This window comes from Callithrix jacchus, chromosome 11 (genome assembly GCF_049354715.1).
Source record: "Callithrix jacchus isolate 240 chromosome 11, calJac240_pri, whole genome shotgun sequence".
NCBI lineage: Eukaryota > Metazoa > Chordata > Mammalia > Primates > Cebidae > Callithrix > Callithrix jacchus.
In genome coordinates this window covers 98,969,332-98,984,032 of record NC_133512.1, presented here as the reverse complement: position 1 = coordinate 98,984,032, position 14,701 = coordinate 98,969,332, and the positions used below count along the sequence as shown (strand labels likewise).

Here is a 14,701-nt window from a genome sequence, read left to right as displayed (position 1 = left end):
TTTTTAGTAGACACAGGGTTTCACCATGTTAGCCAGGCTGGTCTTGAGCTCCTGACCTCAAGCAATCTGCCCACCTCAGCTTCCCAAAGTATTGGGATTATAGGGTTGAGCCACTACACCCGGCCTAGGAAGTACTGTATTTTTAATACCACTTTTAGTGCAGTCTTTCCATGTGATTTTTTATAGAAGTTACTTGTTTAAATTTCCACATTTTAAGTCATATTTGGGAAGCAAATGGTAGTAAGAGATAATTCTGTTTAGTTTTGCTGCTTTGATTGAATTGGCTTTTCTTTTAGGTAATGACAGTGTTGGAGTTTGGCAATAACTGAAAGTCAAGGATTGATTCCCCAGATGTGTTTGCTTCAGAAATAAGGCATGGTGCTGTGAGTAACAGAGACATTTGAGAATACGGGCTCTGTCACCCCGCTGCTCACTTTTGATATCACATTAGTGGTAGATGATGAACTCCGGGAAGGCAGTCTGTCAGTGAGGCCTAAGTGGCACACACGATGACTGGCACCGGACAGGTGCCCAGAGAGCGTCTGCCTGCTGAAAGGTGAGGTGCGAAGCTTTGCATCTACTAGGACCCTTTCACGGCGGCTTGCCCCTGCGCATCAGTAGGAAAGCATGCCTTGGCAGACAGCATTTCTAGGATAACAGAAGAGTTGTAGGACCTATTTTGGAGGCTGAACCAGGCTTGGCTCTTGAACATAAACTCCTGTACCACCTTACACCCTTTCCTCACCTGTCTGTGGAGGAGGCCCCAGATACCTGCTTACCTTTTCACCTGCTTTCTGGCCAAGGAAACTCTCAGAGAACCTTCAGAAAAGAACCCCAGAGTTTTAAAAGTCAAGTGTATGGGTTTGTTAGAGTCTATAGCTGCCTTAGTATAAAATAACCTATTGTCTGTTGAATTGTGGATTTTTAATTTTTTATCTCATGTTTTTGCTTGTTCTTATTTCACTTAATTCCTATGTTTAACTTTTCCTTGTGCTGTTTTTTTCTTTGAGAATAACTTTAGATGTGACCATTTTTCTTCTAAAGATTAGTCAAAGTTCGTTTTTCTACTTACTCTTCTAAAGTAAATGATTTATGAACACTAAATTTGTGTGCATGTTGGGGGAACAGGTGGTGAGTGTGGCATTGGTGGGGGTGAGGGGAGTGGGGAGCAGCAGGAACCCAGGCCATAGAGAGCAGCCCGGAGACTCCAGCCCTGTCCTTCACACAGGAGCCATTCAGGGCTCATTCTTTAGGAAAGTGTCACGCCTCATAATTCAGGAATACATCCACTTTACAGTCGTTCCTTGAATATGGGGAATTCTCCCCTTCCAGATAATACACTGGAATTATCCCAATAGCGCTCTTTCCTCCTGTCTCATACCAGTGAGGTATGAGGAGGGGGGCTGGTGCCCTGGACAGAGCTCCCTCACGCAGCTTCTGATCACATGAAGAGTCTGCTCGTTCTGTTTCTGATAACGTTTCTCCATATAGTTCAGTTGATTTAAAGCTGAGATAAAAATACTATGAAGCTAAGACTGTGTGTCATCAGAGCTATATAAGATCTGCTTTCACTCCTGCCTTCGATGACTCAGCCTGGATTTGAAGCACAGTTGATCCTGTTCTTTAGGCAAAGGTGCCCTAAACCAGGAACACCTCTCGGGCTCCATGTCAACTTCGTGTCCATTGAGCACCTTTTTACATGTCCATTAACCATTCGTATGTCATCCATTGTAAAATGTCCGAGTCTTTCACCTGCTTTTTTTTTCCATTTTTGGGATATTTTACTTTTTGTTATTTAGTTTTAGTTCTTTATATGTCAAGGATACCAGTGTTTTGTCTAATATATTTTGCTGATATTTTCTCCAAGTCTGAGGCTTCCTAATCATTTTTCTTAATGGTGTCTTCGGGTGAGCAAATGTTTATTTTGAGGAAACCTACTTTAATTGGTTTTAGTTATTTTTTTTGAAGTTATTGCCTCTGTGATAGAAGAAACCTTTGCCTAGATCTCAAAGATATTTTTGTTTCCCTCTTAAGACTTTATGGATTGGGTAGTTACTCTTAGACCTATGATCCACCTGGAGTTAACCTCTGTATATGGTGTGCAGTAGGGCTTGAGGTTAAATTTCCTGTGTCCAGTTATTCCAGTGTCATTTGTTGAAAAACCTTTTCCTCAATGGACTATCAACTTCTTATCAATTTCTACCCTAAAAGTTGATTGATTGGAATGATACTGAATTTTTTTAAAGGCGGTTTTTTTTTTTGTTTTTTTTTTTTTTTTTGAGATACAGTTTCACTCTTTTTGCCCAGGCCGGAGTGCAGTGGTGCAATCTCGGCTCACTGCAACCTCTACCTCCCAGGTTCAAGTGATTCTTCTGCCTCAGCCACCCAAGTAGCTGAGATTACGGTGCCCGCCACTGTGCCCAGCTAACATTTTTGTATTTTTAATAAAGATAGGGTTTCACCATGTTAACCAGGCTGGTCTTAAACTTCTGACCTCCACTAATCCATCAAGCTTGGCATCCCAAAGTTCTGGGAATATAAACATGAGCCACTGCACCCGGCCTTAATGGCTTTATTGAGATATAATTCGCATGGCATACAGTGTACTCATTTAAAGTGTACATTTCAGTAGTTGTTGGTATATTTACAGATAATGTTCAACTGTCACATCCAATTTTAGAAGATTTTCATCTCAAAAAGAAACCGTGTCCCCTTTAGTTGTTGCTTTCTTCTTACCCCCACCTTCTGTGTTCTTTCTGTCCCTCTAAATTCGCCTATTCTGAATATTTTGTATAAATATAGCTATGTAATACGTGGTGTTATGGATTTAACTGTGCCCTGCTTCCATTCATATCTTGAAACTCTAATGCCTGTGTATTTGGATGGCATTTGGAGGTGAGGCTCTTTGGGGAAATAATTAAGGTTAAATGAGAACATGAGGGTGGGGCCTTACCCTGATAAGATTGGTGTCCTTATAAGAAGAGGAAGAGATACCAGAGAACTCTCTCCCGACATACACACAGAGGAAAGGTGGCCGCCTGCAAGCCCAGAAGAGAACCCTCACCAGAAACCAACCCTGACAGCAGCTTGAGCTCGGACCTCTAGTCTCCAGAACTAAGAGAAAATAAAGTCCTGTTGTCTAAGCTGTCTAGTCTGTGGTATTTTGTTATGGCAGACTAGTACATGTGGTCTTTTGTGACTGGCTTTCTTCTGCTTAGCATAATGCTTTCAAACTTCATCCATGTTGTAGCATGTATCAGTATTTTATGGGTAAAATAAGATTCCATTCTGTGGCTATACCACATTTTGTTTATCCATTTATCAGCTGATGGACAGTTGGGTTGTTTCCACCTTTGACTGTTATGAATAGTGCTGCCGTAAATACTTGTTTGCAGGTCTCTATGTAGACACATGCTTTCATTTCTCTTAGATGCCTACAAGTGTACTTTCTGGGTAAGATGGTAATTCTGTTTAACCATTTGCAGAACTGCCAAATTATTTTCCAAAGTGGCTGCATTATTTTACTTTCCCACCAGCAGTGTATTGTCTCATTGTGGTTTTGATGTGCACCCTTGTTGACAATCAGGTGTCCATAGACTCATGGGTTTATTACTATCATTTTGCAGTAGGTTTTGAAATTGTGATGTTTGAATCCTCCAACATTGTTCTTTCTGAAGATTATTTTGGCTGTTTTGAGTCTCTTGAAATTCCGTATGAATTTTGGAATCAGCTTGTTACTTCCTACAAAAAAGCCAGATAGGGATTACATTGAGTCTGTGGATCAACTTGGGGAGTGTATCTGACTGTTCTCACAAGGCTAATAGAGACATAAACTTGAGACTGGGCAATTTATAAAGGAAAGAGGCTTAATGGACTCACAGTTCCACATGGCTGGGGAGACCTCACAATCATGGTAGAGGGCAAAGGAGAAGCAAAGACAGTCTTACATGGCAGTAGGCAGGGAGCATATGCAGGGAAACTCTCATTTAAAACATCCGATTCTGTGAGACTTATTCACTACCTCAAGAACAATATGGGGGAAACCGCCACCGTGATTCAGTTATCTCCACCTGGCCCTGCTCTTCACACGTGAGGGTTATTAGAATTTAAGGTGCTATGTGGGTGGGGATACAGCCAAACCATGACAGGGAGTATTGCCATTTTAATAAATAATTGTTAAATCTTTCTACCTTTTTTTTTTTTTTTTTTTTTGAGAAGGAGTCTCACTCTGTTGCTCAGGCTGGAGTACAGTGGCACGTTGTTGGCTCACTGTAGTTTCTGCCTCCCAAATATAAGCGATTCTCCTGCCTTAGCCTCTGGGCATGTGCCACCATGGCCAGCTAATTTTTGTATTTTTAGTAGAGACTGGGTGTTTCACCATGTTGGCCAGGCTGGTCTCAAACTCCTGACCTCAAGTGATCCGCCTGCCTCGGCCTCCCAAAGTTCTGGGATTACAGGTATCAGCCACTACACCCAACCCTTCCTACCTTTTCTGATACAAGTATTTAAAAGTATAAATTTCCCTGTAAGGATTTTTAGCCTCATTCTATAAATTTTGATATATTGCATATCTTCATTATCATTTAGTTCAAAACATTTTTTGACCTTTGAATTATATGGAAAGATTTTTTTTTTAAATATTGGATTTTCTCACATTGTTTATTGTTACTAATTCCTAATTGTAATTCTGTTTTGATCAGAGAACGTGCTGTATAATTTCAGTCCTTTTAAATGTATTGAAACATGTTTAATGGCCCAGAAAATAGCCTGTCTTGGTGAACATACCGAGTACTCTTGAACCAAAGAACGTGGCTCTGCAGCTGTTGGCTGTTGGCAGTGACGTGCTGGAGCTGCATCAGATCAGGTTGCGGGAGGTGATTGTGCACGTCTCTCCCCAGCTCCTTGAGTGATGACGTCCTGTTGGTAGCTTGCGTCTGCCATGGTGGGAGCCTTATACAGCGGACATCTACAGAGTCTACAAATTAGGGGTTTTTTTTCTTTTCTCTTTTTTTCCCACAGAAGCCAGTTTATCAGTCTACCACTGGGTGTAGAATGTTATTACTGCCCATTAAGTTGTGACCTAAGGTGATTGATGGTCTTAACAGATCATCCAAGTCATGATTGATATTTTTCCCTTTGGTCTAGTTGCTGAGAGGAATGTTGAATCTCATCCTATGATTGTGAAATTTCCTCCCTTACCCTTTAATTCTGTCAAATTTTCATATATTTTTGGCTGAGGCGTGCAGATCACCTGAGGCTAGGAGTTTGAGACCAGCCTGGCCAACATGGTGAAACTCCATCTCTACTAAAAATGCAAAAATTAGCCAGGTGTGGTGGCAGACGCCTGTAGTCCCAGCTACTCTGGAGACTGAGGCAGGAGAATCGCTCACACCCGGGAGGTGGAGGTTGCAGTGAGCTGAGATCACGCCACTGAACTCCAACCTAGGTGACAGAGCAAGACTTGTCTCAAAAAAAAAAAATGTTTTAAAATATTTTTTGACGCTCTTGACACGTGGGAATTACTTGCAATTTTGTCTTTTAAGTAAACTGACATTTATTATGAAACGTGTCCCTTTTTATCCCTGGTGATAATTTGTTGTCTGATAGTTACAGTTTCTTTAGCCTCTTCTTATGTTTAGTGTTTGTATGATTATCATTTTTCATCCATTTGCTTTCAACCTATGTGTATTTTTATATTTAAATTGTATCCCTCATGCCAACATATAGAGCAGTCTTACTGCTCTGCCTCTTCTGACCATCTCTGTCTTTTAATTGTAGTGTTAGCCTATTAACATTTGTTATAGATTAATTTTAGGCCTACCATTTTGGTTTTTTCTCCCCTTAAAAATTTTCTTTGTTCCTGCTTTCCACCCTTCTTTAGAATTATTTGAAATTTTTTTATAGTTCCTTTTTAATATGTCTGTTGGTTGTTTATGCCTCTGCAGAGAGGATGTGTGTTTGTGTGAGAAAGAGAGAGGAGGAGGAATAAAGAGATTGCTCTAGGGATATAATACACATTTTTCTTGAACATTCTACTTAGAGGTAAGATTGTTTGACATCATAGAAAATGTAGAGGAATTGTTCTTCCATTTATTGTCCCTATCCCTCTCCTTTTATTACCTCTGCACACGTTTTTAAACCCACAAGATGATTCTATACATTTTTGTTTTAAACCATCCTTTGTATTTTAAAGAATTAAGGAAAAAAAGGTATATGTACCCAGATATTTACTGTTTATACTGCTCTTCATGCCCTCCTAAAGATGCAAGATTCTATTTTAGTGTCAGTTTGTTTCCACCCATAATGCAGGTCTGTACTCTTGAATTCCCTTAGTTTTATTTTGCCTGAAAATAGCATTATTTTGCCTTCATTTTTTAAGGTATTTTTACTGGCTATAGAATTACATTGATTTCTGTTTTCTCTTTCAGCCCCCCATACCCACTTTCTTTCCCCCCACCACTAAACATGTTATTGCACTATATTCTGGCCTTTGTAGCTTTTTTTTTTTTTTTTTTGAGACGGAGTTTTGCTCTTGTTACCCAGGTTGGAGTGCAATGGTGCCATATCGGCTCACCGCAACCTCTGCCTCCTGGGTTCAGGCAATTCTCCTGCCTCAGCCTCCCGAGTCGCTGGGACTACAGGTGCGCGCCACCATGCCCAGCTAATTTTTGTATTTTTTAGTAGAGACAGGGTTTCACCATATTGACCAGGATGGTCTCGATCTCTTGACCTCGTGATCCACCCGCCTCGGCCTCCCAAAGTGCTGGGATTACAGGCGTGAGCCACCGCGCCCGGCTTGGCCTTTGTAGCTTTTGATGAGAAGTTACTGGTCATTCGAATTCTTTTTCTGTTACGTTATTTTTCCCTGTCTGCTTTCAGGATTTCCCCCGCTTTGGTGGTTTTCTAGCTGTTTTTATCTTTTTTTCCCTCTCAAAAGGTGATCATTTTTGTTGGTCTATCTTCAAACCCATGACTCTTGTCTTTATTTTGTTGTCAAGACCATCCAATAAGTAATTCATTCTAGATTTCCTGGTATTTCAGTTCCAGTTTTTTTATTTTGTTCTTGTTTTCATGGTTTCTATTTTTGTGCTGCATTGCTGCAACTTTCATTGATTATGAACATATTTTTCTATATCTTTGATTATAATAGTTGCTTTAGAGTCTTTGTCTCCTAATTCCAACATTTGGGTCATCTCCAGCTGGTCTCTGTTACAGATTGTCTTTTGTCTTGAGAGTGGGTGTCACTTTTCTGTTTCTTTAAATCAGCAATGTTGAATTGTGCCATTCCCCTCTTCCAACACTAGGCCACCTTTCAGTATACACCTCCTTGTGGTTGTTCTCTGATACCTTCAAGATCGTCGTTTTAAGATTTTTTCCAGAGTTTATCATTATTTGCCAGAAATGTGGTTAGATGCTTTGGTACTAAAATTGGACTCGTGGTTTAAGTACTTTTAAAGTTTCAAGGGCTCCACAGTGACTATTAGGATGAAGATGGACTGGAGGTAGGGTTAGAAAGGAGATGTGTTCTCTGTTCACAGGAAAGCAGCAATTTACACGAAAGTTGATTGGTCAAAGAACAAAACAAGCATATGATTTAAAGACGTACATATCCAGCTAAAAATGAAGAACTAAGTCTAGAAACAGTTAAAGATGGTTCTCACTGTGGGTGGGGAAGGTTGGATCATAACACTCTGGCTTGTTCTTCAGTTGTTTCGCATTGTTTCATCTCTTTGATTTTGATATAAGTTGAACCTAAATTGTCATAAGCAGGAAATCTCCTAACCGCTGTCATCTAATGCTTTCCATTCCTGATTAGATAACGGTGAGAAGTGGTGCTAATTTGGGAATGAATGTGGTGATAAACTCAATAGAAACTTTAAAACAGCTTTTAAGAGGTGTTCATTTTGTGTAAGTTGTGCCTTTCAATCTGTTTTGTGAGGCCCCTTGCCCGTGTGTGAGTGAAGTCATCTCTGAGGCGTGGGCTTGGAGGAGGAAGTAATGGTGGGGAGGGACGGTGTTCTGGGCACTGAGCTTTCCTCCAAAGGAATACTACTAGGTAAGAAGAAAGGATTCTGTGGCCAAAAGTTTAAAACCCCTAGACGTGCTCTCTAAAAGCAACTGCTACATTGATTCAAGTGCATCCCAAAGTCAGTGCACATAGTACAGTAGCTGACCAGGTACCCGTGATGACCCATCATCATCATTGCATCAGTGCACACTTGCGTGCAGCCTTGTTCTTTCTGTCAGCAAGTCGTTTAAGGACCATTGCAAGAATCTGTCCTAAAGAACAAACCTTTTGATAGCAAGAAAGCTCAGGATCAGACTTACAAAATGGATGGGTGCAGATTAGGAGAAAATCCCGGAATTAGTCTTGGACGACTACTAAGAAGTGTTAACACACTTAATGGCTCAGAAGACAACGTTGTCTGGAAAACACAGACATCCTTAGTAAGAATCATAATGATCCAGAATGGACTCTATGTGAAAACATTTTGGCAATATCCTAGCCAATCTATGTAGCTTTTCTGTATCTACTTACAAGAATGTTAGGATAAATTTGTTAAGTCTGAAACAGATGATTCTTTAGTAAGTAAAAATAAAAATCCCATCTGATAAAATGCATTCTAATTGGCAGCATTGTCTTGTTTTAGTGATACCTAAAGTAGTGTTACATGTTACGATTGATGTCCTTGCTGAAATTTCATAAATGTATTGCAGTCTTTTTAACCACCATCTATTCCGTGACATTGTTAAAAGCTGCATCTCTTATCTTCAGATGGATCGGACAGTGGATTTAACTAATTCCCTTTGTTTGACAAATAGCTTGTTACAAGTTTTTTTTACCGTTAGGAGCAATGCTATGATAGTTTGCTAGCTAAGTATTTGTACACTTCCATGATGATTTCCGTGTGACAAATGCTTATGATATAATTGCTGTATCAAAAGGAATGCACTGTTGAAGGCTTTTGAATGTTTCCAGGTTTTACTCCTTAAACAGTGTCATTGTGTACACTCTTACCTCAAGCATGTGGAAGCTCCCATTTTCCTTTACTTTAGCTATCGTCAGGTTTGTTTTTAAAAAAAACCTTCATTAATTTAGTAGCTGGGAAGCAGTAGATTGCCAAGGAACAGTCAGGTTGAACTAAATAACCTAAAACATCCTGGAACCAAGCACGTAAAATTGAGTGCTGTGGGAAATACAGTGAAGTGTGGAATGCTCTGCACAAAAGTGAGAGGGAATCCCCAGGCATCTGAAGAAGAGAAGAGAGCTAACAGTGAAGGCGCTAACCACTGTGAGCCTCTGTGTGGCAGCATACGGATGTGAGTGAGGTGGGCTGGCAGGTGGGGTCACACAGAAAAGGAAACAAAACCGTGTTCCTGGCTGGGAGCGTGTTGGGAGCTGACATTTCCATGGAAGTATAGAAGACAGAAACCTAAATAGCCTTTAGTGTATAGGCGAAAAAACACCATCATCAACCAGGAAAGCAGCTAGTGAAGTAAGCTGAGCTCCAGATATAAGGAGAGTGGGGAAAGTCTGTCTGTAGAATAAAAGAACAAAACACTGGAAAACAAGTTTTTAAAAGAAAAATTCTGTAAATGTCATATGAAGTCATTAAAATTAAACAGTTAAGTTGGCACAGCTGAAAGAATCACTTAACCCATGGAAGATCCGGAAAAATTAGGAAGTTTGAACAAAGATAAAGTGATAGAAGATGATTGAAGACTTTTAACTGAGATATAGAAGGTAACATGAAAATATCCCACATAACATAATAGAAGAGCTAGCAGAAAATAGAAAGGGGACCAGAAATACTTGAAAAGGTAATAGAATCTTCCAGAATTGTTGTAAGGCAAAGTAGGCCTGTCATATTTTAAGGTAATTATTTAACCATGACAAGAATGTGTAACTCCAAAATAAAATGAGCCATAATGGAACAAGTAAACTACCATTCCAGTAGAAGGGGGAAAAGAGGAAAACCAGAAACAGAAAAAGAATTAAAATAGAAAATACAAAATAGGATGGTAGAAATTAATCCAGATATGTTATTTATGCAAGCGTGTAAAAAATTTATACAAATACGTATTTATACAAATATGTATAAAACAGTTTACCTAAAACCAAACTTGCCTATCAAATAATATTAGACTCCGTTTTTTTTTTTAAGTGAATAAAAAGATGTAGACCAATGGAACAGAACAGAGGCCTCAGAGGCAACACAACATATCTACAAACCCGATCTTTGACAAACCTGACAAAAACAAGCAATGGGGAAAGGATTCCCTGTTTAATAAATGGTGTTGGGAAAACTGGCTAGCCATGTGCAGAAAGCAGAAACTGGATCCCTTCCTGACACCTTACACTAAAATTAACTCCAGATGGATTAAAGACTTAAACATAAGACCTGGCACGATAAAAACCCTAGAAGAAAATCTAGGCAAAACCATTCAGGACATAGGAGTAGGCAAGGACTTCATGACCAAAACACCAAAAGCATTGGCAACAAAAGCCAAAATAGACAAATGGGACCTAATCTAACTCCACAGCTTCTGCACAGCAAAAGAAACAGTCATTAGAGTGAATCAGCAACCAACAGAATGGGAAAAAAATTTTGCAGTTTACCCATCTGACAAAGGGCTGATAGCCAGATTCTACAAAGAACTAAAACAGATTCACAAGAAAAAAACAAGCCCATTCAAAAGTGGGCGAAGGATATGAACAGACACTTTACAAAAGAAGACATACATGAGGCCAAGAAACATGAAAAAAATGCTCATCACTGGTCAGAGAAATGCAAATCAAAACTACATTGAGATACCATCTCACGCCAGTTAGAATGGCAATCATTAAAAAATCTGGAGACAACAGATGCTGGAGAGGATGTGGAGAAATAGGAACACTTAAACAAAAAAAATGAAGTATGCTGTGGTGGTTGACAGTAGACACACCAAGACACAGAAACAAAGGTTGAAAATAAAGGACTGGAACAAAAACATTTAAGGAAAATTCTCACCAAATGGTAGGTGTAATCAGATCAGATATAATAAGTTTCTAAGGCAATATTGTTAGGAATAAACATGGTTACTTCCTAATGATAAAAGGTACAAGTTACCAGGAATATAATTTCAGATATGTGTATTAGTTAACACTGCCTCAAAATATGACAAGTATTTTAGACAATTAGAAATTGGTAAAACCATTATTGGGAGATTTCACTAAAAATTGCTTGGTAATTAATGAGCAGACAAATCAGAAACAATATTGAAGATCTGAAAAATAGAGCTGGCCAGCAGTAACGGGTCCCTGTATCCAACAGTGAGAGATGGGCATTCTTCTTAGGCACATGCGAAATGATGGCCCACCCTGTTCTGGCCCAGGAGAAATTACATACTCAGCAACGAGTCTCATCACATTTTAAAGCAACAGTCAAAAAGATAACATTCTCATGTTTCTGCAATTTAATTTTGAAATGAAATTTTTGAAGGTCGAAAAATACATTTTGGAAATCTGAACTGTTTAACTTTTAGAACGAACAGTGGAAAAGAGAAGATAAAACTGAACGAGAAGGAAAATATAAACACATCAGATTGATGTGATGCAGCCAAAGTGGCATGTAGAAGAAACAGTATATCATATACCTTCTATGTAGTATGGACATTTTAGGAGTATTCAAATGCTTATTTAAAAAAAAAACTACAAAGTTAACCAAAACAAGGATTTATCCAGAGAAAGCATATGTAAGGAAAAAAGTAAATGAAAAGGAACAAATGAAGTAAAGATACAGTAATGAAAATTATTAAAACCCAAAGTAGTTCTTTAAGAAACTAAGAGACAGCCTCTGGCAAAATTAATGGTAAAAAAAATGGTTTTGAGGCGCCACACACTGCACGCACTTAAAACAGCAAATTTAATCGGTTAATGCATGTGTCTGCTCCACCGACTGGCCTTTACCCCGTCTCTCTTTGGCCTCCCCACTCCCTGAGACACACCAATACTGAATTGAACCCCACAATGGCTTCGAAGTGTTCAAGTAAAAGGAAGAGTCGCATGTCTCTCACTTTAAATCAAAAGCTAGCAACGATTAAGCTGAATGAGGAAGGCATATTGAAAGCTGAGCTAGGCCAAAAGCTAGGCCTCTTGTGCTAAACAGCCAAGTTGTAAATGCAAAGGAAACGTTCTTGAAGGAAATTAAAAGCACTGCTCTGGTAAAATGCATAAATGATAAGAAAGCGAAACAGCCATATAGCTGGTAAGTAGAAAGTTTGAGTGGTCTGGGTAGAAGACGAACCAGCCACAGCATTCCCTTAAGCCAGTGCCTAATCCAGAGCAAGGCCCTAACTCTGCAATTCTGTGAAGGCTGAGAGAAGTGAGGAAGCTACAGAAGAAAAGCTGGAAGCTAGCAGAGGTTGGTTCATGCGAGTAAAGGAAAGAAGCCATCTTTTATAACAGTAGTGCAAGGTGAACAGCAAGTCCTGATGGAGAAGCTGCCGCAAGTTAGCCAGAAAATCTAGCTAGGATCATTGATGAAGGTGGCTGCATAAACAACAGATACTCAGTTGAGTCAAAACAGCCTTCTCCTGGAAGGCTGACACCTAGGACTTTCATAGCTAGAGAGGAGAAGTTGATGCCTGGTGTCAAAGCTTCAAAGGACAGGCTGACTCTTTTAGGGATGGATGTAGCTGGTGACTTTGTTGAAGCCAGTGCTCACTTACCCTTCTGAAATCCTAAGGCCCTTAAGAATTATACTGAGTCCAGCCAGTGTGGTGGCATGTGCCTGTATTCTCAGCTTTCCAGGAGCCTAAGGTAGGAGGAGCCCTACAGACCAAGAGTTTGTGGCAGTATTGTACTATGATCATGTCTGTGAACAGCCACTGCACTCCAGCCTGGGCAACATCGTGAGATCCTATCTCTTTACTTAAAAAAACAAAACTGCCTGTTCTGTAGAAAGGGATATTAAAACCATGGTAAACCACAGTACACATGCATGGCCAAGTTGTGGGCAGTGAAAATTCATGCACTACAGGGTGCTGGACAGACACTTTGTAGCACTAAGATGGCAACTGGTAATAAGTTGAAACCATGACTTTGGAAGGCCAGTGCGGGAGGATTGCTTGAGCCCAGGAGTTTGGGACCAGCCTGTGTAATATAGCAAGACCCCATCTCTGCAAAAAAAATTTTTTAAAGGGCCTGGCACAGTGGCTCATATCTGTAATCCTAGCAACTTTGGAAGGTTGAGGCAGGCGGATTACCTGAGATGGAGTTCAAGATCAGCCTGACCAACGTGGTGAAACCCTGAATTTCAGTATTGTCTCTACTGAAAATACAAAAATTAGCCAGGCATGGTGGCAGGCACCTGCAATCCCAGCTACTCTGAAGGCTGAGGCAGGAGAATCATTTGAACCCAGGAGGCAGAGGTTGCAATGAGCCAAGATGACACCACTGTACTCCAGCCTGGGCGACAGAGTAAGACTGTCTCCAAAAAAAAAGTCTTACTCTCTTGTCACCCAGTATTTCTGTGCTCCAGGAAACTTGTACATGTGTGCAAGGAGAACTGCTAGTTTTATTCTTTGCAGCTTTGTTTGTAAATACAAAAAAAAAAAAATGGCACCTGCTAAAAGAATCATTAGCAAGGTCCACCCCCAAGAGAGTTGCTAAAGTACTCTAAATGTGTGCTACACAGTATATTACAGCTGTAGCTATGTCAAACATCATCAAAAACAAATGGTAGCGCAAATGTACATGTTAGTTTGTGTAATTTAACAATGTAGAACATGTGAAATGTATTTGATACATATTTATCCAGTAAAATATAAAAACATTCATAGGAATGATGTGTACCAAATCATGGTGGTATTGCTAGGGTAAGAGGAAGGAGTGTGATTCCAGAGAAGACCACAATGCTTCACTTACAGCCTGTAATATTTTCTCCAAAGTTGGGGGGGCTGTAGGTGGAATATGAGAAGTGTGGGAATGCAAAACTGGGTCATTTATTTTACCTTTCAGATTTTCTGTTGTATGTTTTGTTCATGTTTCCAGAGATTCATTTTTTCATATTGCTTCAAATCACTTTAATTTATTAAAGATAAGGATATTTCTTCTTAATCTACAATTTTGAATTCATTTGTTCGTATGGCCTTACTTAAAAAGGGCCACTCCAACCTGAGAACAGGTAAGTGTTCAAATATAGATTCTGGTTTTGCTGTTTCAGCTTGTATATTTTAAATCTTAATCCATTTACAATATATTTTGGAATTTAATATGGAATATTTAGAAATATCTTGCCCTCATGCCATTTATTAAATAATCTTTTACCCATTGTCTCGAAGTATCTTTGTATAGTAAATTCTTCATTACGCCAGAACATTGTTTTGTTGATCTTTGTGAGTATAAGTGTCTTTCTGTTCATTTTAGTCAAATAATAATACCTGCAGATAAGCTCATCATATTTATAAGGGTAAAACAGAAGCTGGTGGTTCTCTGCCCTGCCCTTCCCCATCTCGTCCTCTGCACTTTCCCTGCAGATGCGGCTGTTGTGCACTCAGCTGTCTGCTGTGATTTACACATCTCTGTATTTCTCAGTAGTGTGCGGATACTGCTGCCGTTGACTGATAAGTTTTAGATGTCTATGACTATTGTAATATAAGGACTTGGCTCTTTAAGTCATTTTAAAATAAAGTGTGTGTGATTTCAGTGTTTAGAATG

At 39.5% G+C, this 14,701-nt stretch overlaps 1 protein-coding gene across 7 annotated transcripts in view; it reads left to right on the top strand.

Moving 5' to 3' along the window:
• CUL1 (cullin 1) overlaps positions 1-14,701 on the top strand; it is a 106,124-nt gene that overhangs the window by 41,272 nt on the left and 50,151 nt on the right. The gene's annotated exons all lie outside the window — the stretch shown is intronic.